This window comes from Ambystoma mexicanum, chromosome 11 (genome assembly GCF_040938575.1).
Source record: "Ambystoma mexicanum isolate Mex_15411 chromosome 11, UKY_AmexF1_1, whole genome shotgun sequence".
Taxonomy (NCBI): Eukaryota; Metazoa; Chordata; class Amphibia; order Caudata; family Ambystomatidae; genus Ambystoma; species Ambystoma mexicanum.
In genome coordinates, this window is record NC_090934.1 from 553,307,461 (window position 1) to 553,334,933 (window position 27,473).

Here is a 27,473-nt window from a genome sequence, read left to right on the forward strand (position 1 = left end):
AAGGCGCAGTGGGCAAGGGAGCCTGTGCAGAGGAGGAGGAAGGCACAGTGGTAAAGGGAGCCTGTGCAGAGGAGGAGGAAGGCACAGTGGGAAAGGGAGCCTGGCCAGAGGGAGAGGTAAGGTTAGAGAGGCGAGGGAGGAGCCTGTCAAAGAGAAGAAGGTTGGGTTGAGGGCCCTGATCCAGGATGGTTCCGTTGGGATAGACATTAATGATAACTCTGGAAATGGCGGGGAGGTCAAGGAAAACCTCCCAGCTAGTGCCACCATTAATGGGAGAAGAGGCGATAGGAGAGAGAAAGCCGACCATGTAGCGAGTCCATAGGTCAGGTGCGTTAACGAAAAAGAGGATGTCTGTGAGAATCGCTCTGGCTGAAGCTGTGACATAGGTGTCTGCAATAGGAAGGCCTGGGTTGGAGCCCAGTATGTCCTTCTTAAGTTTCTTCCGGCCCGTTTTAGTGATAGAGAAGCAGTTAGAAAAGATAGGGGGGAGAGATAGCGACATAGCTAGCAGCAGTGGTGAGGAGCGCACTTATCAGCTTCAGGTACTGAGGCACAAAAAGGAGGAAAGGGGGGCACAAGGGGTTGGAGACAGGGGGGCAGTGCACACAGTTAGGATTAGTTCTAGCGCAACAAAATGAAACACAATGCAACCACAGGGCACAGCTAACTTAAGATTTTAGCAAAACAGATGCAAGCACAACGTGGCCACTGGGCAAAGCTAAGTTTGGATTTAGCAAAACAGATGAAAAAAGCAGTGCAGCCACTGGGCACAACTATCTTAGATTTTGGCAAAACAGATGCTCACACAAGCGGGCCGCTGGGCACAGCTAAGCTTCAATTAAGCAAAACAGATGAAAATGCAGTGCAGCCCCTGGGCACAGCAAACTTAGATTTGGCCAAACAGCTGCAAACACAACGCGGCCACTGGGCACAGTTTACTTCGAATTTAGCAAAACAGATGAAAATGCAGTGCCACCACTGGGCACAGCTAACCTTTAGGAGGTGTTGAGAGGAGAGGAGTGGGGCAGTCAGTGGTACAGAGGTAGGACGAGTGTTTTTGTTGAGTGAACTGACCTTCAGGAAATGGTGAGGGTCCCGTTGTTTTTTCTGTGGGCTCTGTCGGTGTACACATTTTCTTCCGACTCTATGTGCACATGAAGGGGGTGAGGGGTGAGGGGAAGCCCCAGACCCTGCCTGGCATTGGTCAGGGAGCAGGCAGGGCCTTAGATTACATGGGCTGGCTCCTGCCTCCCGGTTGTTGTAATTGGCTAAAAAAGATTGTAGCCAGCCAATGGGCGCGGGAGCAGGCTCAGGCGAGGCACACCATCAGGGGGACTGCACAGAAGGTGGGCATGTTAGCAGAGCCATAAAGCTACGGTGTATAGTAACAACGCAGGCATCTTCAGTTGTAGAAACACCTGGATACAGATATACGGATCACATTTTTGCCCGTGGAGATCTCACAATACAGTATGCAATTTAAAAAGCAAAATGGGTTCGGTGGAGCGCATCGCCCATATTCACAGTGGGTCTTACCAGCAGGTGGCCAACAGATGAATAGGCCAGGGGTGCTCTGCGGTGTTTTCCGGAGCACAGATCAGCTGCTCCTCCTCATGCCGCAACAGAGAAATGGAGGGGCACCACAGGCATCGATGCAAGCCTTAGATTACACGGGCCGGCTCCCGTCTCCCGGTTGTTGTAATTGGCTTAAAAAGATTGTAGCCAGCCAATGGGAGTGGGAGCAGGCTCAGGCCAGGCACACCATCAGGGGGACTGCACAGAGGGCAGCCATGTTAGCAGGGCCATACAGCTGCGGTGTATAGTGCTCCGGGAAACCTGGGAAGAACTTAAGGAGGCCCCTAGTCCCATCTCGCAAAACCGCGACCCGAATGCGAGAACATATAAAATTGGTCCCAGACTTAGTTCAGACTCATATGGAAAAAGCCCGGAGCCAACCAAGACTACTTATGACATGAAAGTAAATTTAAGATCTTCTCCATATGGCAAAAAGTACTGGTCCTCTTACCAACATCAGAGAACAAGCTTGTCTCCAAATGGCACAGACGTTATGAGATAGTCGAACGAACCGGAACCTGTACTTATAGAGTAGCCGAACTAGATAGAAAACAGAAAATCCAATTATATCATGTAAATCTCTTGAAAGAGTGAAAAGAGTATCACAGGCACCCATGCCAAAGTATTATCCTGTCTGGTTCCCGGAGACATAGATAATTTTGATTTAATTCCTTCTGAATTATCTATTGAACAGCAATAAGATCAAAAGATGTAATAATTTCATTTCCCGATGTATTCTCAGAAAAACCACGAAGAGTAAAAGGTACATACCACTATATTAGAACACCTAAAGGTAAAGTGGTACACTCAAAACCATATTGACGCCTGTAAACAGATAGTGATCGAGGAGTCAACAAAATGCTGGAAGCCAACTTTATTGAGCCCTCCTCAAGTCCATGGTGCTCTCCTTTCGTGTTGGTTAATAAACCTGACAGTTCCTGCAGATTCTGTATAGACTTCTGTCAAGTTAATGCCATATCAGATTTTGATGCCTATCCCCTGCCACGCATCGACAATCTACTTGATAAACTCGGAGCAGCCACCTTTCTACCGACCCTAGACTTAAACAAGGGGTACTGGCAAGTTTCCGCATAAGGACCAGATAAGGAAAAGACAGCGTTTTCAATGCCAATAGGATTATTCCAATTCACAGTCCTCCCTTTCGGTCTAGACGGTGCGCCAGCCACTTTCCAACGCCTCATGAATAAAATCCTACAACCCTATTCTGATTTCTGTGGAGCTTATATTGACAATATCGATATCATTTATTGTAAGATGTGGGAGGACCATCTCTTCCATCTTTATACCATCATTAAAGTCCTCAGAAACGCTGGCCTAATTCCTAATCCAGCTAAGTGTAGATTGGCCCAGTTAGCCATAAAATATCTTGGCTTCTTTGCAGGGAATGTGAATTTACAACCCTAATATGAGAAGGTCTGAGGTGTCTTAGATACTCCAACTCCCAAGACCAAAAGAGATCTTAGAGCTTTTCTCTGGTTAATAGGATACTACTGAATGTTTATCCCCAACTTTTCGGACAAAACAGCCCGGCTGACAGATAAACTTAAGAATGCCGAACCCCAGAAACGTAATTGGGATGACAAAGATGAGATATGTTATAACACCTTAAAGCAGACGCTATGTCAGAACCCAATCCTAAAGGTAGTCGACTTCTCTAAGGAGTTTGTTTTACAGACAGATGCCTCTCTTGATATGATATGATATGGCATTTATAACGTGCCCGTACACAAGTGTATACAGGGTTAGGAGCCGTCCTATCCTAGGTTTGCGATGGATTGGAATATGCCATATTATTCACCAGCCACAACCTGTTCCCACATGAAAATAAATTACTCTGTGTTGGAACTGGAGGCCCTGGCCATCAAGTGGGCCATTATCCATCTTAGGTACCACCTTTTGGGACGAACGTTCACACTCGTTACAGACCACTCACCCGTAGTTTGGATTAGCCAATGCGAAGACTCCAACCCTCCGGTCATGCAATGGTTCCTAGACCTACAACCCTATTGCTTCACTGTGGAACAACGTAAAGGAAAAGACCAGGGAAATGTAGATTTTTCTTTCCCGGTTCCCCTATGAAGCAAATGTGGCTACATCGCATGGAGGAAGGGTATGTGAGAAACCTGAAGGTGTTTTCCTAGCTAGTCCCCGGGGATCTGTCATCCAGGTGGCCAGGACACGGCCATCACTTATAGATCCAGTTTCTGGGGGTGGACCAGTGATGGAGGATCACCTGGATGGGGGATCCTTGGGGAATGGCAGTGGGACACAGATAGGTGAGATGCGGTATCCCTCTTCTTTAAACACCTTTTCCCCATCCTACCACATAGGATATTCCAAAACACTGCCCCCGCCCCCTTGTCCGACACAAACACTTTTGCACAACACGAAAGACAACGGACTAACACCAAAGCCAATTACCTGACATGTCCCAATACAGGGGTCAGGCAAAGTCAGGCAATTGACCAGAATCACACACACCTGACGGCCCTTTCCCTTCCCCACAGGAATAAAAGGTGGAGCACGAGAGCACAGGTCAAGCAAGGCAGAACGCACGACGTGAGGGCTAACTCAGCATGACAGTTAAAGAGGAGGCGAAAGACGGAGCATATTGAGAGGGTGACAAGCAGAGAAGCGACCTTGCCCTTTCCAATTAAGGCCAGTGAAACCTCTGCAGACGGAAGTTTAAGACCGCAGACAAAAGCCAGCATGTGTTGCAGCAGGTGTCAGCGCTACATAAGACCCTCCTAGGCTGATTACCAAGCTGGGGAGGGACGTTTGTCTCTGGTACCAAGCTAGACTCCAAAAAGAAGGAAAGAGAAGTGATTCATCACAGCCGGTAAATCGACAGGAGACTCAATAAAAAAAACGAACTGTGTTGAACGAAAAGTAGGAAACGACTGATTTCAACTATAAAAAAACTATTATTAAACAAGGGGAAATCCAGCAACAGAGAAGCCTGGCACCACGTGGGTGCTCAAGTAGGAAACTCTGGGCGATTACCCGACGATAGAAACTACCGTAACCAGAAGGCATTAGGAAAAGGCGAAAGCGGGTCAAAGTGCTCATACGGGGGTCTTGTTGAATCCTCTGTACAATTGAAAGACTTTGACCGACAGATGATTTTGAAGCGAAGGGGAACGAATCCCGCACAGTAAAAGTTTTACACGAACAGTGTGTTGTAAAGGTTGGCAAAGAGTGAACCTGAGTGAACCCAGCGGAGGGATGTCCACAGTGAAATATTTGAAAGGACATTGTGATTAGTGAATGCAAGAAAAGCCATTGTAAACCCAAAAGAGGGAGGCTGACGATTGAAAACAGACCTTTGTGGAAAAGCCGTTGTGAACCCAAAGGAGGGAGGTTGACGATAGAAAAGAACGAAAAGAACTGTCGGCTCGTGCTGGGAAAGCTTGAGTGTGTGCTGTGCTCAGGAGTCCTACCTTGTTCCGTGTTCAAAATGTGGCGAAGGGAGATCCCTGGCAATCACATCCTGACTTATTATTTATGAACACTTCTTTCTTTATTGAAACCCTATCCCACACTCTTTCTGTAGTTAGTTGTAAGGATGTGGCAATAGTTTTATTTTAGTATAGCCTTTTACTTTGACCAGGCGCCATAAGGACTGCCTTATTTTTCATTTGATGGTCGAAGCTTGCTCCCATCTTAGATTTAGGTTTAGGTTAGGCGTTTTTCCACCTTGCATTTACAGTTTAATAAACACCCTTGAACTGTGATCACTTGTGACTGTCTTTACTGTTGCCACCATGGGTTCCTTACACCACCAATGCCATGGCTTTGAAATGTGTGTGGTAATGGAGTAAGGACCACAGTCAAATCCTAGGAAGGGTACAGTGGCTTAAATGGAGAGAACACGTGTAAATCCTTTTAGATATCTCTTAATAGGGTTAGTGTCATGGTCACTTGGCAAGAACCACAAGCTCCACTACATAAAGGGTCCAGTTGGACCCAGCCTCTGGCGCCAGGCTCATGAGAAAGTGTGCTCTGCACACTTTTATTCTGGTGCACGTGCTATTTTCTCCCCTGTAGAGCCTCCATGTGCCTCCAGGTTGGGCGTGGCCATAGGAGAGCATTGGGCTGTACATGCAGCATCTTCTGAGTGGCAGGGTGGGGCCACAAGTCAGAACAAATGGGCATGGCCATGACCAGGCTATTTAAGCCTGCCCCCACCCGCATGCAAGCACTTCATGTTAGTCTGCTTATAGCAGCGTAACGCTCACCGCCGCCTGAAGAACATCATACCTGATTCCAGCAATAAACATTGCCTGAAGCACATTTTACCTGATTCCAGCAATAGCCATCGCCTGAAGTGCATCCTTACCTGATTCCAGTAGATACCACAGTCGGAGCGCATCCTTACCTGATTGCAGCAGCAACCGCAGTTGGAGCGCATCCTTACCTGATTCCAGCAGCAACCGCAGTTGGAGCGCATCCTTACCTGATCCCGACTTCCAGCCTCAACACTTACTCGGGAGTCCATCTTCGGCCAGCATCATCGCAGATTCACGCGTCAGCAGATCTTCGGATAACAGCATCCCGGTCTGAATTCGCCAGCCCACCCCTGCAAGAGAAAAGGACAAACAAGGTTAGAAAAACTATAAAGACATTACGCTAAGGTCACGCTCAAACCAATCCTCGCGCTTGACCTAAGAACCAAACTTACCACCTATTGGGACATCGTGACCTCTCTTTTTCTCCATTGGGGCTCGCTTCTTGCACCGCAATTCGGGAAGAAGGAAAGACATTACAAGAGATACAGACAATAATCAAGGGAAAAGACATTACAAAAGAACATGGACAATAATCATTGTCGAAGGATACTTACCTTTGAAGTGGTTCAGCCACAGCCAGTCTTGGCTGCCACGCACATGGACCATTGAAGAAACTCGGTCTATTTAAAAGCGCCCCTGCAGTGAGAAGCAGGACCGAGAGCTTGCCATCATAATTAAACAGGTGAGACTATATGGGTAAGCGCATGCTCACCACATTCTGGGAAGAAGGGTTCGAGGGAGACCACAGCCATATCACGGCATTCTCACTGCCTACTGTATTCTCGCAGAGGCAATATCAACAACCTGCACAGTCCACAACACAGGAGCAGGGGAGGAAGCCTGACCAAGGGGAGTCAGTTCCAAGAAGGGTGCAACCGTGCCCCAACATCCCCACAGGGCCCCGCAGGGACCAGGTGAACGTAACAGTTAGAAGCCAACAATAAGAGTTTAACAAAGTTACTCAGTGTAGTGACTACCTTACTCCTAGTCCATAGTCCCCTTTCCTCCATACATTTGGGACATTCCGTCCTGCGGGATGGGATCGGAGCACTTTTTGAAGCACCCAAAAACATGTGTTGTCCTTCTTTTATTTTGACACGGGGCTACCGTGCATGGCTGTAGCCCCACCTTCCTGAGCCCCGCCCAGCGCATCGCCCTTCAGTCCTTTTCTATCATCAAAGTTGAAGGACAATTTAGAAAATAGAGGAATCTTTTTAGAGGGCAAGGCGGGCGGGCTTATGGAGGAAAGGGGACTTTGGACTAGGAGTAAGTTAATCACTATGGTGAGTAACGTTGTTATACTTCTATGTCCCGTCCCCTTTCCTCCATACTTTTGGGAGATTCCCAAGCATTGACCTATGTGGCGGGTGGATGGAAATCATTTACAGAAAAAGGTTTTTGAGCACTGTCTGGCCAAACTGGGCATCAGCCCGGGAACTCAGATCAAGGCAATAGTGCATACGAAAGCCGAAAGTGAGGACCATGTAGCTGCTTTGGCAAAGGTTTCCCATGGAACATATTTCTGAAAAGCAACAGTGGCTGCTTTCCCTTGCACTAGATGCGCGTGGATGCCTTTTGGAGCTTGCAGGCCTATTCGCTTCCGAGATACACAAAGCAATCCAACGCGAGATGGAAGCGTTGGATGTAGGGGTTCCTTTTGGATTCCCAAAGGTAACAAAGAGTTGAGAAGAGCCTTTGAGGTGGCTTGTTCTCTGTAGGTAAAACTTCAGTGCCCTCCTAACGTCCAAGTTATGGAGGACTCTTTCTGCATCTTTCTGCATCTGAAGCCGGGTTTGGAAAGAAGACTGGCAAAGCACCACGTTGTCCTTATGAAAAACCATGAAAGAATGCTCAGTAGTGAGGGCTTGCATCTCACTTATTCTTCTGGCCGATGTAACCGCTATCAAGAAGGCCAATTTCCAGGTGAGGAAACTGAGTTCTACAGAGGTCACTGGCTCAAAGGGTTTGTGAAAGAGAGCGGGGAGGACCGCATTGAGATTCCATTTAGGATGAGGTGGCTTGACCGGAGGACAAAGAAGAAGAAGCCAAGCGAAATGGCTCTTTATGACCGGATTTGTCAGAGTGAAAGAACAATTATCTGTGCTAAGGTAGGCCCCAATGGAGAAACAAATAAGTTCTGCATGACAAAATGTGGATGCCCGTAGACGCTAGATGTGATATGAACAACAGGACACAGTCAATAGAAGCTCAACGACAGTCAAGCTGCTTGGCAAGGCACCAGTGACAGAACCAAAGCCATTTGCTTTTGTACTGGGCTCTTGTTGAATTATACACATATTGTCTTCTGAGAGCCTAAACTGCGATAAGGATTTGATCTCAGGAATCATGCTAAACTGAAGGATTGTGGGGAGGGATGCCACACCTGTTGATTGTTCTGGTGCAGAAGATTGGGGATCTGCGGCAACCTGATTGGGTCGCGTATGGACAGCTGCTGAAGTTCCGAGAACCAGAACCTGGCTAGCCACCAAGGAGCTATGAGCAGCAGAGTGCAATTGTTGACACGTCTGAATTTACAGAGCGATTGATGAATCAATGGCAGAGGAGGGAAGGCATACGCTAGCATGTTGTCCCACAGAATCTCGAGCGCATCCCCCAAGGAAGATACACTGAGTCCGTCCATGGAGCCATAGCACGGAAGCTTTTTGTTGGCTGATGTTGCGAACAGGTTGACAGTCGGAGTGCCCCACTGTGAGAAAAGATGGACAAGAACATTCTTGCTGATCTCCTACTCCTGGTTCGCTATAGACTGATGGCTGAGGGAATCCTCCCCAATATAGTTCCACCTCAGAATGTACACTGCCTGTAGCCAGATATTGTTCTGCACTGCCCATTCCCAAATCTATGGCCAGACAAGTGGGGGAGCTTTGGTGCCTACCTGTTTTTCAACATTGAACATAGCCACCGAATTGACTATGCGTATTCTCACTACCTTGCTGACAATGGAAGGAAGAAAAGCTTTTAACGCCAGAAAACACTGCTAAGAGCTTGAAGTTATTGATACGAGACATCCTGTCCTGAGGTGTCCATAGGTCGAAAACCTCCAGATGATTTAGTGTAGCCCCCCAGCACAGAATGAAGGAGTCCATCGTTATTTTGACTTGCGGTGAAGGCTCCTGAAAGGAGGCTCCCACTGAAAGATTGGCAGGAGTTGACCACCATTGGAGATCCACCAGCATAGATGATGGGATTGCTATCATTTGGGAGTCTTAGTCTGAAGCTTGAGGCCAAATGCTTCGAAGTGCTAGTTGTGTGCGACTTATTTTTAGTTTCACTAAAGGCCATGAGGCCCAGGAGCCTTTGAATCCACCAGGCTGACCTGTGGGATGAGCTGAGAAACAGTTGGCAAGAGACTGACAGGTGCTCTATCCTGTCCTCTTTTAGAAAGATTTTGGCTTTGATGGTGTCCCAGCAAAAACCCAAGAAAATCAGTTTCTGAGAAACCATCATGATGGATGACTTTCGCCAGTTTACCAACAGCCCAAGTCAGAGCCGTAGTTGGAGAAGGGACTGAAGATTGTTCTCTGCAGTCTGTGGACAGTGACTCCGAAGCAGTCAGCCGACCAAATATGGATAGAGATGGATACCTTGGACCCTGAGAAACGCTGCAATGGCCGCCATCATTTTTGTAAAGACCTGTGGTTCTGAACTGAGACCAAAGGGGAGGACTCGGTACGGATGGAAATGTTCCATCCTTACTGAGAAGCGAAAGAATTTGGGGTGTTGAGGCCATATCAGGATATGCATGTAAGCATCCTGGAGATCCACCACACTGCGTCAATCGCCCTTCCTAAGAGAGGACCTGATCTGGGTGGGCGTGATCATTTTGAATTTTTCTTGGGGAAGGGAAAGGTTGAAATTGGACAGACAGGTCTAGGATAGTGCCCAGGGCAGCCTAATTGGATTTAGGCACTGTGAACAGACGGGAATAGAATCCCTCCCCTTCCGATGGAGGTACACGCTCAAACACCCTGAGGTCCAAGAGGTTTTGCACCTCTGCCTTGAGAGAGAGAGACCCTGTCTGATATAAAGAGGTGTGATAAGGTGGAGGATGGTGTCCAGTCAACTGGTCGACTGCAATTTGGTCGACACCATTTGGTCGAATGCCAAATGGTCGAATTTTTTTTTTTTTTATATATATATATGTGTTTTGTGGGTTTTCGTGTGGGGGGAAAAAAAAAAAAGAAAAAAGGGGGTTGGGGGGGGACCCCCCAAAAAAAACCAAAAAATGGGTTAAAAAAAAAAAAAAATTTGACCATTTGGCATTCGACCAAATGGTGTCGACCAATTGTCCTGTCGACCAAATGTTTTCGACCATTTGACTGGTAACCGTGGAGGATATGACAGGGGTAGCCTAAAGCCCACCCGGGTGATGGACAAACCCATTGGTTGTCAGTTATGGTCCTCCACGCCTCCAGATGAGACAAAATCCTTCTGGGACCACTGCAAAAGATTTAGGACTACAGGTGTTTGGCAGTAAACACACTTGGTAGCAGTCTGTACCACACAGATTCACTTGGTAGCTGTGGCTGAGCAGTCAGACTTCCCTCAAGAAGAGTTAGGCAGTATGTGGAGTATACAAAATAGGGCAATTTACACAGTAGAACAAGCAAACACGGAACAAGGCTTCGGTGTAAAGATATATAGTTATTTATTTATAAAAACACATCTATGAAAAACACACTGGCACTAATTCGGTAAACACTTCAAGCACAATTACTATAAGAAAAATCAATCCCCCTAACAATAGTTCCACAAGTCTAGGTTCAATGGCACCACTTATTTGCAGACAGAGGTGAATGCTTTAACCTAGATGGCACTCTAGTATTCGTCAGGACGGGAGAGAAAAGGCAGGGTATGAAATCAACTCGGTACCAACACTTTTACGAACAAATGCAAGGCAAGTAAGGCAGGGTCTACTGTAGATTGCAAAGTTCAGAGGCCAGGCCCACTCGGAGAGAGTCAAGGCGATATGTCCCAAAAAGTATCACAGTGGAAATGCACTTCGAGTCTTTGTCGCAAATTGCTATAGAAAGATTGGACCAGTTCAGAACAGAAAGTTAAGAAAGCTTGGAGGCGACCCAATGGAGAGGCGAGGATTCAGACACCTCACACTAACCGACACAAGGGAAGCCAGGCGGACACGGTACCTTGTTTGTGGAGTAACAGCTCCGGCGGGGGCAGTTGTTCCTGGTGGTGGATGCACGTCGGGTCTTTGCCAAGAGAAGAGATGATCTCGTCGTCGAAGGTAAGTTGAAGATCATTGCACCACCAGGGAAGAGACCAGCCGCGCAGTGCTCCGTCACAAGGCACCACCTTTTGGTCGCGGTACAGGGGTAGCGGCTATCCGGTTGCCGGGGTGCTCTGCACGGGCAATTCGACCACTACGTCCTGGAACGAAGAAAAAGCAAAGGGTACTGGTTGTTCCCACCAGTCAGGGGAAGAGACTCTCCGGCGGTGAGATCTCCTCTGTCGTCGGGAAGTGGTGAGTTGGTTCAGCAGGGCTCCACCGGAGGTGTCGTCGTTGCAGGTCGGCTCAGCTTTACCCTCGTCGGATTCTTAGGTTCTGTGGCGACTTCTAAAGATCCAGTCCCAAAAGCCCTGCTTTTATGCAGAAAACCCCCATTCATTCAGCCTAGCTGTCAATCAAAACACGCTAAGTGCTGAGCGTGGTGGCTCACCACTTGGGCCAATCACACCAGAGTGTGACTTTAGTTGGCAAGGCAACTCAGTCCAGGGTGCCTAAACCCTCTCCCACACCCCATGTGGTACCCAGACAGAATGGCACCACTTTGGAGGGCCTCTGTGTAGAGGCCCGCCAAAAGTGGAACAAAGGGCTCAACCTTTGGTTTAGGAGTCACAGAGACGAACACAGACACCATTTTAAAAACCGAGTTCTGGCAGAAAATACCAACCGATAGATTTATTTAAGATAAATAGACCGGTGGTATGTTAGAGATTAACGAGAAAAAGTATTAACCTCCAACAATGGGAAGAATCCCATAGGGTTATATTCGGGGTCGAATATAACAAGTAGTTTCCACTGCCACCAGCCAAAACTCGACGAGGGGGGACGGGACAGTGCCCCCTCGAATAACAGACCCAGGAGTAATCAAATTACCCCTACTAGTACATCCACAATAGGATGATTTGTACTAGTTCTGTTAGTAAATTTAGGTCTAGTAAAGCCAATGGTGACTTTACATTCCCGGGGAGACAGTATTCGGTCCCCGGGTATGGAGTCTATGATGGAGATCCGCTAGGACGCCCCAGTGCTAAGGCACGGAGGGTGCGGTGTAACACACATAGAAAAACATATGAGACCCTATGGGGTAAAATACCCCATAGCCCATAGAACACATTGACATTCAAAGGAATTACACACATTCATGTCCAAGATTGGGAGAAAAAAGAGTCTCACTCTTGGCAGGATGGAAAAAACAAACTCCCGAAATCCAGCAAAGCTGCTGGGGGACCCACTAGGTTAGGAAAATCAGCCTAAACAGAGAATTCTCCCTAACACTTCCCACTGGAGACTCGTGGGACCAATGAGAAACATCATTTTGGAGATTTATCGTAGGCAAGCACTCCTGTAGACGAAGACGAGGCTGAGGACCAGGAGAAAAATCAGCCGTCTTGTCTCTGTTGTTTGCGCCGAGGCCCACTGGAGGAACGATCTGCCTGGCGCACTCTTTGGTCCTGAAACCGAAAAGGATCTTGGTCGGGATTCTGATTTCTGAGTATAGGTTTTAGATAGAGCAGGTTTTGCAGGTTTTGCTAATACAGAAAAAGATTTGCCTGTTAGCGTACTCGCTTTTGTTTTTATTAAGTTCCTCGTTAGCAGAAGAATGAAAAAGCTCTTTTCCCTCAAAGGGAAGCACAAGCACCTTTTCTTGGACATCCCTTGAAAACCTTGTAGTGTGGAGCCATGCCTGGCGGGAAACATCAACCCAGATCTTAAGGCCCCGGGCTGAAGTGTCCACGTGATGGGCTGCAGCCTCGAGCAGGTCCTAAGCCAAAACCCTGGCAACAGACAGGCCTTCTTTGAAGTCCTCCAGCTTGTCTTGAGGAAAACAGTCTTGGAATTCCAAAAATTGCTTTCATAACTTGAGGTTGGCTACTGCAGTATGACCACTGTGTTTGCCTGACATAGCTGAAGCCCAGCATTGGCAAAAACGTTTTTCCCAATACCTTCGAGGATCTTGTCTTCTGTAGACAATACCTGGGAGTCAGCGGTGGAGGAGGAGGAGGAAGGCTAAGATTGAAGCTTAGGTGCCGCCAGTACCGTAGAGGGAGAAGTGGGCAGGAAGCTAAAGGTATGTCTGCTGATGACTGGAGCTTATACCAAGAGTCACTTTTTTTGCTAATGTGATGCCCGGTATGGGCTTTCTCCCAAAATTTGCGGGCTTCTGCAAGCACGTCTTTTTGAGGAAACAGACCTGAGAGCTCTTGTGACTTCAAGGTCAGGGCCCCCCTGGAAAGCTGGGGATCGGAGTTGGAATTTCTAGCAACTCCATCAAATCCAACACCCTGTCATGAAACGCTCTGATGGAATGGGGCGTGTCCTCACTATCTTCGTCCATCTGCCCCTCGTCCTTTTTGGCGGGAACTGAAGGCTGTTTCCGAAATATGTGGTGTATCAGGCCCCTTTAGTTCAGGTGGCTGCACAACAGGAGTTGGCAGCACCAGAGAAAGTGGGAGCAATGGAGGCAGGGGAGGCACTGGAGGAGGAGGCCTTGGAAGTGGAGGAGGCAATTCCGGTATCTACTGAGGCAGTGGTGGAGCTGGCTGAGGCTCGAGAGGCTTAGGGCACATCCCTAAAATATGACTTCATCGGGTCCGAGTGCATGAGGGCCTGGAATTTGTCAAAGAACGTATCCTCTGTGGAACGCCTTAGCTGAGGATCAGGTAATGGCCGATCTAACGGACCATATCCCCAGGACTCCATTGAGGTAGGCTGCCACGATGGTCTGATTATGGCTGGATCGACATAATGCAGAGGAGCGGACGTTTGGGGGAGCACAAGTGTTTGCGGCAGAGGTAACCTCAAGTGCCAGTCGATTGCGCCAGCCTAAACGGATTTCTGCTATCCAGGGTGGGCAATGAAAAGGGCGGCTCGGCCCCCATCCCCGGTCTGCCTGACACAGTGGTTGATTTGGAGGGACCCAACAAAATGGCTGCCTCTGACTGCGTAGGTGGGGGTTGCAATTTTGTCGCTCACTGTGGAGACTGGGGCGGAGGCTTATGTGAGGCCATTGTCACCACAGATATTGCAGGAGATTTGGAATCAATGTTAGCTCTTTGTGAGGGAACCTCGGCAGAGCGGTTAATGGAAGACCTCAGACATTTGTCCGTCTCATTAGCCTTGGAATCGACTTTAGCCCTCAACGAGGAAACCTCGGCAGGGTCACTGGAACACGTCTCTTGTCCTTAAATGAAAGGCTCAGAGATGTATATCGTTTTGAAGACTTCCTTTTTCAACCTCTCTTGACATTACACTTTATAGGCCAGTCACTAATTTCCAACAACCAACCCAGTCTAGAGAGACACCAGGGCGGTTTGAAGAATAATCCACAAGAGAAAAACATATCTAGGGGTTGGCCTCCGGGGCTCTTATTTGGCTAAATAGAAACTTTATTATTGATGGAAGACACCATTACTTGCAGTCTGGGAAGGTAAAGCATCAGACTCCTGTGATAATATTTATCGAATTGTTGCATGGCATTGCATCCTTCATGGTTTGAGATCCACGATTAACTTGACCAGGGACCACCTTTGGAAACATGCTTAATGGTGCCACTGCATCTTGCCTTCTCTGACCAAGGCGAATAATACTGGCCCCAAAGCGTGTAAATGATAAGAGCTCTTCTGCGCATCCATAGTTCATATAACATTGAATTACTGATTTCACCACATCAAGAAAGTATGGGACACTTATCTAGGATTCACAATCCTAGATGTGGTCTGGAAGACACCCTAGGGAGCCTGGTATGTAGGCTCTAGGGACGCAAACACCTCTATGGCTATGGCTCTGGAGGAAATGGCAAACTGATTAAGAGGAGAAGCTGTGCTATGCCTATTGCCAGGCATTAGATCATGTCCTTTGGGTTGTTCTTTTAGAACCGCTTCAGCAAGCAGGTTTGACCTGAAAAATCACACCAGTGTTAGAAATTTCAAACAGACAATGATCAATAGTTGTGATTGGATCACCCTCAAGCTAACTCGTCTTATTATCCCCTTTAATAGCCAATTGTTTTCTGGAGAAAGAAAGTTGTATATCTGGGACCTACCCCCACGCACTTTGATTACTGACTGCAAGTTTAGCGCCTCCCTCAATCTATGCAGAAACAACCACGTAGTCTAACAGTTAATAACTAGCACAACTGCATCACTTACCATTTATATACTGTGTTGAAACATGGATCACTGCACCCAATTATGTGTCCTCTATCCATTCTAACTTTTGAAGTACTCAATTTGTAGTTCCCTAAGTAGGTGTCATGTTGACTTTGTGACACTCAAGTTCTACATTAATTAATAAATAATAAGCATGGCTTTTTGTCTCGTGTTCTCAGAAATTCCCTTGCCAATGTTAACATGAAAACCGGTATTCCATCGATTGCCAGTCCGCAAATATTTGATAGTGCCCTGCAGAAAACACGCACATGTTCCAAGACACAACAGTGATTATCTTTTCCACTGAGCCAACCTTTGAGCTGTTAAATAGGTGACATCTCTGGCACGGCTACTGATGGATTAAAGGACATGTTCATCCTTGCCTCAAATTCAGGAACTGCAGGATAAACAAAAAACACATATGCATCTCATCTCTAATTACGGTTTAAAAACTCTGGCCACAGACTATAACGAGAAGGTGGACGTCACCCTTTAATATTCACCTTTGCTTTGGCTCTAAAGTGTTCTGACTCTGCAGAGATTTTGCCTTTAATCACCTCTGTGCTGTGATGAAAGGTCACCTCATCTCTTGTCAAACTCTGTAAAAACCCTTATTGAAACCTACGGGAATTCGTGATATATAACTTTATAGTAGGCGTTCGATGGTAATGTCATAACATGTCATGGTTGCATTTGTAGGTTGGTCTGAACAGTTCTTTGTGGCAAGTTTCGCCCCCCCCCCTTTATGATGACACACGGAGCTCCATGACCCGAAATTTGCAGTTAACACCTATAATCCTTATGGGGCCCTGGTGTGCAGCTAACAATATTACTATAGTTCCAATATAGTGCTAAAAGATATAACATGTTACCTTTCGAGGATCATTTCCTAACAACACTTTATAATCTTACCAGTGTCCAAGTCCCAACACATCTTGCAGGCTGCACTCGGTCCACTAAAACCAAAATGGTGCCAGGACTAGCTCAGTAATGAAATACATTTTCTTATAGGTGACGGATTAGGAAATAGATGTACTTATTTTTTTTCATAGAACCCCAAACATGCGTTCTTGCATCATCTTCAGAGCACTTTCACTGACAAAGGACAACCGTTTACAGCTCTGCGAAGTGAAATTGCTAGGGAGGTATGTGGTTATGCCATTTAATGTGTCACACCCCCGCACTCCCATGATTCAAACAAGATATCCGTCAAACCCGGATCTCTCCCCACCCTCAAGCAATTCTGAAACAAAATCAAGACCTTCCTCTGAAAGTAGCACATTCACTACCCACAACCCAGTATCCTTCCTGACGAACCCTTTACACCCGACCCAGTGTTCCATTCTCCCTTTCAGTAGTTACATACAATCGAAACACAACACAATTTACTTGCTGTACAAGCGCCTTACAAATTCACAATAAATAAATAAATGTATAGCATTGTGTTAGTGGATTAAAATAACGAAAGAATCCTACCGAAGAGATAAAACACAGACCTTTTAAAACGTAATGTGAAAACATGGCTTATTTTTAGTGTTCAGGAAATGGAAATGTGAAGCATGTACATTTAAGGTACATGGGGGAAATGCCAATAAAGAGTGTACAATGTTGGGCTGGTGAACAGCAATAATATACACATGTATGCTGATCTGAAAATCGACAAGTTCATACCTTAATAGTGCTAATAACGTAATTTATTTGCAAGCACTTTCGAGGTTGACCCCCCTCACTTGCAGTCTGGATGGCACACTATGAACTACGTGGGACAGGAGAGAGAAAGATGCACTGCTATGTTTCTCTCTGGAAGCTGTGAATGGATGGGATAGTTTCAGTCACAGTGGCTGAAATCCTGTTGAAGGCCAGTAAATTAGAGGTATAGCCGGTTGTATGCCCATCTAGACTGAGTCTGCTGGCAGCTATGTCCATCTATGTTTAATCCAGGGATAACAGGCTCTATCAGTCCTATATGAGACCAGTGAGAAGGAACATGCGCCAATGAATCGCCTTTGCCAGCATAGATCATCATGAGCGATTATGGGAACTGTAGGCCAAAACACCTGGACGGCCACAGGTTGTCCCACCACTGTGTTAGACGATTGCATTTCGAAGGCCAACCAGCCTGTGGGATGCATTACCATTCAGTGCCTACTAGAGGCTCGTCAGGGTGGGATTGAGCAAGTCATTTGACAGGCTGCTAGCATTGCGATATCAGTCATGGCACGATCATCCACATGATGAATGAGCTTATTTATTCAATAGCCTCTTTTCATCTCAGCCTGAAAAAGTGGTCAGAAGGTCCAGAAAACTTGCAAATTCACATTGGTTAGCCTAATTAATGTATATATTTTGTCTTTTTGGATCAACATTTTTTCTGTTATGCTTGGCTAACACAGTACAAGTAAAACTGAATATATATATATATATATATATATATTACACGGCCCACGGTAGTGGCTGTGTAGTTATGGTTAAGTTGTTGGTTCCATATAACTCCGCTCCCCTTGGACGAATCCTCACCAAACTTTGCAAAAACAGTATATGGGCCACTTTGAATTATTTTGCAAAGTTTGGTGAGGTTTGGTTCCGGGGGGCAAAGTTATAAGGGGGGCCCAAAACGTCTTTTGTTCCCATAGACTGCATGGGGGAAAAACTTTGCTCACACCTACAGCCCAAACCGCTGGACGAATTTTCACCAAATTTACGACAGGGGCAGCAGGTTGGTCCCGAAAGCATGCATTTGTAAATTTGGTGAAAATCCGTCCAGTAGCTTTTTAAAAAATGACCAAAAAGTAGGTCACAAAAAATTAGTGATATCTATGTTCGTTCTGCAGACACTTTTCCCTGTTCGCTCTGCGGACAGTGTCCTGATTGGTTAAACGGCTTGCGTCATGTCCGCAGATATACGACGTGTCCGCTGATTGGATGGTGAAGAGCGTAATGTGCGTCAGATTTTAGGAAACGCCCGTCATCTTGTATCCGCGGACTGTTTGGGGATGGTGGGGGGTAAGAGATGGTTCGAATATTTTATCTATTTAGGTGGTAGGCACCGCTGTTGTGTTCGTTGTGTCTGCGAACAGTAGCGCTGTCCTTGATGTCCACAATCATCCCATATGGGGGTGTCCTAAGGACATTATACCTGTCCGTACTGTTCGCATGCAAGTTGAAACTGTTCTAAGAACACACAGCGTGTCCGGGATGTCCGCAAATAAATGAAAATGGAGGTGTCCTGAGGACACTTTACCTGTCCGTATTGTTTGCAGGCAAGTTGAAACTGTTCTACGAACACACGTGGTGTTCGGGATGTCCGCAAATAAATGAAAATGGAGGTGTCCTGAGGACACTATACCTGTCTGTATTGTTCGCAGGCAAGTAGAAACTGTTCTAAGGACACCCAAGGTGTCCGCGGACATTAAAAATGCAATGAGGCCTAGTTAAAAATGTTTGATTCTATGGGTGTGATCATAGTTAAAAATGTTTGATTCTATGGGTGTGATCGATGGGTGTGATATGCTGCAGTGGTTGCCGCCAGGGCCTAGAGTCTTGGGTGCATGGTCGAAGGCCATGCACCCAAGACTCTAGGCCCTGGCGGCAACCACCGCAGCATATCACACCCATCGATCACACCCATAGAATCAAACATGGGTGTGATGTATGGGTGTGATATGTTTTGGAGTTGTGGCCAGAGTGTACCCAAGACCGAAGTTATAAGTACTGAAGTTATAAGCTACTATGGGTGTGATATGTTGTGGTGGTTGTGGCAGGGTGCATGGGTGAAGGCTGAAGGCTGTATACTCAATACTCTAGGTCCTGACCACAACCAGTGCACCATATCACAGCCATAGATCACACCTATAGATTTGATTATCTTTCAAATGGTTTCAATTATACTTATGCATGATTTGCTGACATTCAATACATTTATTACATGAGTTTGGTACCTGGAGGAAGTATTCATTTTCAAGTTCTGTGATAAAAGAAAAGAGTGTGTTAGTGTATGTATTCTATAAAGACTTATTACATTTCATAATAGATATTTCCGCTTTTTTTTACCCTCATATTTGGTTTACAAACCAGTGTACTGTGCATTTTGCTCAGTTTCTGTGTTTGTTTTTGAAATCATTGGGTCCTCCACAAAGTTTTTCAAATTGTTGAAATTTGCCATGAGCATGTCCATTTTTTCTTCCATGCGCTGGAGAGTCTTATCCAATATTTCTTTTGGTGTACTATTTCCAATGTTTGTATGGTCTGTACAAAAAAAGATTTATATGTTAAGTGTACATACAGCAATACCTATTAATTGGTTTATGTAGAGAAGTGTCTACCATTAGGTTCACTATCTTCAGACATTTCCTCACGTGGGAAATTCTCCCCAAGCCACTCCAAAGTACTGGACATTTCTGTGAGAAAAGAAAATTATATCACTTTTTTTGTATCTAATACAGACATTTTACAAATATATAATAAAAATGAAGTACACTTACTAGCTTCTGGTAATTTGTGTTCTTACTGGTTTGTAGCTCTGCTATTGCTCCTAGTTGTGCAGTTTCTGTGAGGTAATTATGTTGGAAGCCTATCTTTCTTCTTTTGGTATATTCCATTTTAGTGCATATTGTATTTAAATAAATGGTTGATGTGTTACATATATGGGTTACACTTCTTATTTATTACTACATATAATGTGTATGTGTGTCATGATGCCTACCCCCGGGCATCAGGACCAAGCCCATCAGCTCCGGGAGCAGGCAACCAGATACTTATTAAAAACCCAACAGCCCCGGCTGGGGGCTGTTTCGGTTCAGTCCTGGCGCCTTAGGCGCCAGGCTTATCATAGAAATCAGTCCTGGCGCCATAGGCACCAGGCTCATAGACTTTACTTACCTGATGCAAACCATGCTGCAAGTGAGTCCAAGCCAACGTGAGGCCTGGATGGGACTATTTTATTACAGGGACTATTTTTTACTCAGGCGTGGTTCTGGGGAACTTCTTACCTGGAACTACTTTGGAGGCTATGTAAACCACGCCCGACCAGCAGCACACGCTTCGTGTTATTCTGCATCCAGCAGGGTAACGCTCACCGTGCCTGCAGTCAGCATCCAGTCTTCTGCCACGCCCGCCCTGAATCTGGAGCTCCTAAAACAAAGAGGAAAGAAAAGGACAAGGTTAGAAAACAAACTATTTTCGAATTCCTCACCCGATTCCGGATCCATCTCGCCTCCGGACCTGGAAAGAACATCATTTCAGTACGCGTCGCATCTCCAGCTGCAGCGCCGCGCCATTCTCACCAGTCCTCACAGCATCTTTCGATTCGGCACTGCCTCCATCATTTCTTTGCTGAACTCCGGCACCTGGGGGACAAAAGAAAACAACAAGGTGAGCCTAGAAAACCAACAAATATAACTCTTATCACCATAGACTTACCTGATTTACCACCGGAGGCATTATTCTATAACTCTCCACACATTCATGTGCCGCACCTGCAAAGAGAGAGAAAACAACACGTTAAACACGTGCAACATTTACCGGACAGCGTCGGGTAATACAGACTCTTACCTGAGCGTCACCAGCTACCACGAGAGCATCTTCTCACAAACTCAGCTGCAAGACAAGGAAGGAAGGGGGGAACAAGAGTGAACATCGTACATATTGAACTCTATGACTAGTCCTCGCCAGGAACCTCAGAGTCAATACTCTCCGGAACTCTCTCCCACGCCTTCAAAGCAGTGAAGTAACTGGCATCAACGCGCCCCTGCAATCCATGCAGGATGGAGAGCTCATCTTTCAAGAGTATAAGGTGAGATTGCTGAGAGGGCACTTCGGAGGTGATTAGTGGGGAGGACGGTGGGGGGTGCCATCACTTGAATCCACGGGTGGCTAAATCCATCCCTCCACTTGCAGGAGAATACTTCTACGGGTCAAGCAGACAAGATTAGGAGGGCCAGTCCAGTCAGTCATCTCTGCACTACGCATCACGTTGGTGGAGACCGCAGCCGTCCGGGTCCGACCGACGCCCCTGTGGGAGCCAGGTGAGCGTAACAATGTGTGCTAGTCTGTGAACTTGTGCAGTGTTCATATGGTATGATATAACAATTTAAGATACCCCCTGACTTTTTGGCTAATGTTGCTGTTGTCTGCGTCTGTCAGCGGACATCAAATTCAGTAGCAGGGGTTCAGTATGTTCTAAGTTACATGTATATAAAGTCAGGGATATTATTGTTAAGCTGTGCTACTAAAAACCTATGAAATTCAAAAAAATATTTTTGTTAAAGGCACGTTATGGTTAAGTTGTGCTACTAAAAACATATGAAATTCAGTAAAACAACTTTGTTAAAGGGACATTTTAGTTAAGTTGCGCTACTAAAAACCTATGAAATTCAGTAAGAAAATTTTGCTAAAGTGATGTTAGGGTTCCAAGTAAAACCGAAAAAACCCCTGAAATTCGCCAGTTATGGTAAGTTAAACAACCATAACTCGCGCCACCACTCTGCACTGCTAAGACTAACACCCAGGACATCAAAGCTGACATCACAAATGTCATTGATGATATCACTGATTACATCACGTCTGGCTCCCCCTTTATTCCTTAACTGACATATCTAGGGCACATGGTTTTCTTCAGTAACAGGCAGGAAATAACTATTGAAAAGGTACTATATTTGTAGAGTTATCCCTCAAGTATGTTCTTACAGTAATTCTCTTAGGGTCCAGTCATATCATATGAAACATATACATAAGGGTTGACACAGGCTTGAAAGACAGCAATGGTTTCTGTGCATGAAGATAATCAGTAGGATTATCACCACTTTCTGATAGTTCTGTTTTTTGATTAGTGTACTTTCCCTATCTTTATATATTCATATTTGTATAAATTGTACTCACACTACTTTCTTTAGGGTGCAGTCACATCATATGATACATATACATAGGGTAAATTGCACCTTTAAAACAGAGCAATCATTTCTCTGCATAAAGATAATTAGTTAGGTTATGAACCCTTTCTGCTACAACTATTGCTTTTTTGCTTACTTCACTTTCCATATATATACTCATATTTGTATGTGTTGTTATTTCTTTGTGTTTTGTCTGTAGTAAGTAGGTTTTATTAGCTACTTATTACATGTTTGACAGTATGCAAAACTAATAAGAAAGTAGTTATAATTTCAGTATTGAATATGGCAAAATTATGAATATTGCACTTCCATCATGTATGCTGCACACAATGCCTATGTTTCTACATGAGTACGTTAGTATACTTGATAGAATTTATATACAATAGAATGTATTTAGATCAATGGCCCTCTTTACGATACCGGCGCTAAACCATGGCGCTATTAGCACCATGGTTGGTGCCGGTATCGTAACGTGTCCGCCATGGTGAAATGGGGAAATACCGCCCCATTCCAAAGTTGGCGGGCGGTATTTCCCCATTTCCCCATGGCGCTTCCCCATTCCCATTTTTGCCCCATAGGGCATAATGGGAATGGCGAAGGCACTAAGTACGGTACCGCAAATTGCGGTACCATACTTACCACGAAGGTCCCTTTGCGGGTCCCTACGTTAACAGCTGGTCTAGACCAGCTATTAAGGTTGGGTCCCGCAAAGGGACCTCGTAATTAGGCGCTAATGGGTTAACGCGCCGCAGCCTTTTACGGCGCTTTTAACCCATTAGCACCAGGGTCGTAATGAGGCCCAATGTATTGATTAATGCACTAAGCAGCTCATGATATTCATTCCAATGATCCTTGACACTTTTTTGCGAACATTATAATAAGAATCCATTGGACAGACTTTTTATGAAAAGTAAATGCACATGTGATGTAATCAGTGATGTCATCAATTACATTTGTGATGTCATCTTTGATGTCCTGGGTGTTAGTCATAGCAGTGCACAGTGGTGGCGCGAGTTATGGTTGTTTAACTTACCATAACTGGCGAATTTCAGGGGTTTTCCGGTTTTACTTGGAACCCTAACATTTCTTTAGCAAAGTTTTTTTACTGAATTTCATAGATTTTTAGTAGCGCAACTTAACGATAACGTCCCTTTAACAAAGTTTTTTTACTGAATTTCATAGGTTTTTAGTAGCACAACTTAACCATAACGTCCCTTTAACAAAATTTCTTTACTGAATATATATATATATGATACATTACCCACCATAATCGTATTTCTGATGCTTGTATTTGCTTAGGTTCACATGCTATGCATAGGCTGACATCTAGTGGAAGCTGCACAGTATTACAGTTGTTGTTTTCGAAACTCAACAGGGCGTGCCAGTAATACTATCCCTAATGTGACGTATAGTGTACCCATGGTGCTTTATACGTCAGGGTCCCTCTGATTGTTTTGTTTCTGACATGAGGTTGCATGAAGTGTAGCTTGAGTACAGGTGTAGTAAAGCAGATTATGTATCAGATAAAGTCCAGAAAACATCTATGCACCTTCTTCTCCAAGGGAAGGAAGGGTGGGCGCGTGTGAATCTAGGTAGATACTGGCATCAGAAATACGATTACGGTGAGTAATGTATCCCTTCTGAGGCTTGTGGAATCTGCTTAGATCACATGCTATGCATAGATTAGCAAGCAGTGTTTGGAGAAGGTGGTGAGTTGTGAGAAGGTACAGCGTCAAATAGATGTTTTAGCACCGCCTGTCCCACCTGGGAATCTGCTTTAGAGTGAGTGTCAATGCAGTAGTGCTGAGTAAAAGTGTGGATAGAGCTCCATGCAGCTGCTTTGCAAATGGCATCCAGCGAGACGTTTGCGATAAAAGCCAGGGTATTTCCTGTACCACTGGTGGAGTGAGCACTTGGTGTGAAAGGCAGTGTTTTATTTGATAGAGAGTAGCAGAGCTGTATGCATCTGATTATCCATCTGGAGATGGCATTTTTGGACATGTGGTCTCCTTCCCTGCCGAGAGCTATGGTGAGGAACAGTTGGTCTGTTTTCCTTAGAGGTTGTGTTTTGTTTACATAGTAAAGAACCACCTTCCTTACATCTAGTGTATGGAGCTTTTTCTCGGCCGAGCTTGATGGAATTTGGAAGAAAGCAGGTAGTTTGATTGTCTTATTGACATGAAACTTTGAAATTAACTTTGGTGAAAACCTTGGGTGCGTTCTTAATACCAATGTGTCTTTGTGGATAACAAAGAAAGGGTTTTGCACTGACACAGCTTGCAGTTCACTGACTCTTCTTATGGTGGTGATAGCAACCAGAAAAGCTGACTTATATGTGAGGTGTTTAAGGCTGGACTTATGTATAGGCTCAAAGGGGGGTCCTATGAGCTTTGCAAGTACTACATTTAGGTTCCACCCTGGCTGCAGGTTTGAAATAGGAGGGTGGAGTCTTTTTACTTCCTCCATGAATGCCTTAATGACCGGGACTTTCCACCAGGACACCTTACTTTGAAAAGTGGTGTGCGCAGATAGAGCGGCTAGCTGAACTTTGATTGAGTTACATAATAGCCCTGAGTCTAGTAAGTAAAGCATGTAATTAAGAATGTGTGATGGAGTAAAATCTATTGTGTTTATTTGTTTTGACTGGCACCAAATTACAAATCTCTTCCACTTGTTAAAGTAACAGTCAAGTGTTTTGTTTACGTGCATCTTTGAGGATTTCCATACATCTTTGAGGTAGATTTAAATGGCCAAACTCTATGACTTCAGGAGCCAAGCTGCCAAGTTCATAGACTGAGGTTGAGGGTGTAATGCTGTCCCCCTGTGCTGTGTGAGAATGTTGAAGGAAGGGGCACGGGAGTTTGATCGGGTCGCACATCGCCAGTTTGCGCAGATGTGGATACCAAGGTTGTCTCACCCACATAGGAGCAACTAGGATTAATGTCACTTGTTCTTTGTGCATCTTGTTCACCACTTTGCTCATTAGAGGAGTTGGGGGGGGGGGGGGGGAGCGTAGGCACATTTCCCTGACCAGTTCAACCACAGGCCATTCCCCTTGGAGTCGTCTTGGGGAAACCTGGATTCGAAGTCTGGGCATTGTTCGTTTTCTCTTGTTGTTAACAAGTCTAACGGGGGGTAACCCCATTGTGTGAAAAAGTAGTCTACGATATCTGTTGAGTTGCCACTCGTGCTCTTCTGGTAGAGGTTCTCTGCATAGTGAGTCCGCTAGAGAATAGAGTTTTCCTGGAACATGTTAGGAAATACCCGGCTTGAGTGCCCACTTCCATATTTTTTGTGCTAACCTGGAAAGACTTGGCGAATGTGTGCCCCCCTGCTTGTTTATGTAAAACATTGCAGTGGTGCTGTCTGTAAATATTTGTACTGTTTGATTTGTCAGGCGTGCTTGGAAGGTTTGTAATGCATTTGGCACTGCTAGAAGTTCCAGAAGGTTGATGTTATTCTGGGCTGTGATTTGAGTCCACAGACCATGCGCTGTAAGATGAAGGTAATGGGCTCCCCAACCGGTGAGTGATGCGTCTTTTGTGACAACCACTTGCACTGCCGTTTCGTGGATGGTTTTCCCTTTAAAAGGTTTTCCTCTGTCCACCAGTGTGAAAAAGTAGATTGATTGTTCTTTGGGTATTTCGCTTGCAAATTTGGGGATTTTCACTAGTGATCAGCCAGAGGCCCAGGTAAGGGAACACTGGGATTGTCTCCCGGGGTAGATGCACCGCCACCACCGCCAGTACCTTGCTGAATACCCTTGGAGCGGATGCTATGCCGAAGGGCAGCACCTTGAATTGGTAGTGTTGGTTTCCTCTTTTGAAATACAAGAATCTTCTGTGCGCTGGGAACATTGAAATATGAAAGTCTGTATCTTTCATATCCAAGGTTGCCATGTAGTCCCCCCGCTTTAGCAGTGGGATTACTTCCTGTAGCGTTGTCAGACAGAATTGCTGTGGCTTCACATAGGTGTTTGCAGGGCACAGTTCTAAGACAGGGCGCATTGTAATGTCTTTTTTTGGCACAAGGTAGTGCAATGAATAAATACCCTTGTTTACCTGGTTCGGCAGGCCGATTTCTACGGTGTATTTTAAGAGCATCGCTGTCACCTCTTCCAACAGGATACACTGTTCTTCCTTGGAGGTGTTCCTTTGTCTTGGTGGGTGGTTGGTGTAACAGTTCCATACAATAACTGCATGCCACGGTTGAAAGTACCCCCTTGTCTGAGGTGATTCCCTCCCATACTTTGGTAAAGTATGAAATGCGGCCTCCTACTGGAGTAGCATGGGAGGGTACCTGTAGCGGGTGGACATTTCTTGGGGGGTGTTGAGCCACCTCTGAAGGAGGAGGATATACCCCTACGGCAAGACCTTCTTTGGCCTCTTTGAAACCCTTGTTGCAAGGACTGTCCCTGTGATGAACTCCAGGACAAGCTTTGACCATGGTTGTAACATGATGCACGTTGAGAGTTTTGCCCTCTAAAACAGTGAAAATTGTAGCCCCCTCTTTGTTCCGAGGGTTTATTGGTGAGTTACCTTAATGATTTTAGGGCATCATATTCTTTCGCTCTCTTTAGAGCATCTTCCAACGCTTTGCCAAACAACACGTTGGGCTCTATGGGCATATTAAGGAGGGTAGCCTGAGTCTCGAGCTTAATGCCAGACTGGCGTAGCCAAGAGTGGCATTTGATCAACGTGCCCTCTGCTATTATTCTGCATTGTCTGCTGCATCCAAGTTTTTCTTGAGGATGCAGTTTGCTATTTGTTTACCCTTTGCAACGGAGAGTGACAGTTGTGTTTTCAGGGGCTCTGGGACTGAAGCTAATTGCTTGGCCATCTCATCCCACTTGTGGCAGTTGTAACTAGATAATAAGGTGGTGTTATTAGCGATTCTAGCCTGCTAAACTGCAGAAGAGGCTACCTTTCTTCCAAAAGTGTAAATCTTTTTACTCTCCTTATCTGGAGGGGCCTCGGAAGAGGGCAGAGGTGTTCCTGCTCTCTTTCTAGTAGTTGTTACCACTAAGGAGTTTTAACTGTCCCCTGATGTAAAGGGGGTCTAAGGGAGCTGGCCGTAAAACGTTCTCAATGCACAGGTTAACTGCCCATGTTACATTTGGAGTAATTGGAGCGGGTTTGATGTGCCTCTGTACTGATTGAAGTAGGGGGATGAATGGGGTAGCAGACCTTTTATCTCCAAGTATGTCCTCAACAATGTCCTTGTCCACCTGTGTCTCTTTGTATCAATTTTAAAATGTTCTGCTTTTTGGAGCAGGCCAATATACTGT

The 27,473-nt window shown here is 45.6% G+C and overlaps 1 protein-coding gene across 2 annotated transcripts in view; it reads right to left on the minus strand.

Moving 5' to 3' along the window:
- The window catches only part of LOC138503557 (catalase-like), an 833,069-nt gene that overhangs the window by 644,255 nt on the left and 161,341 nt on the right, over nucleotides 1–27,473 (minus strand). The gene's annotated exons all lie outside the window — the stretch shown is intronic.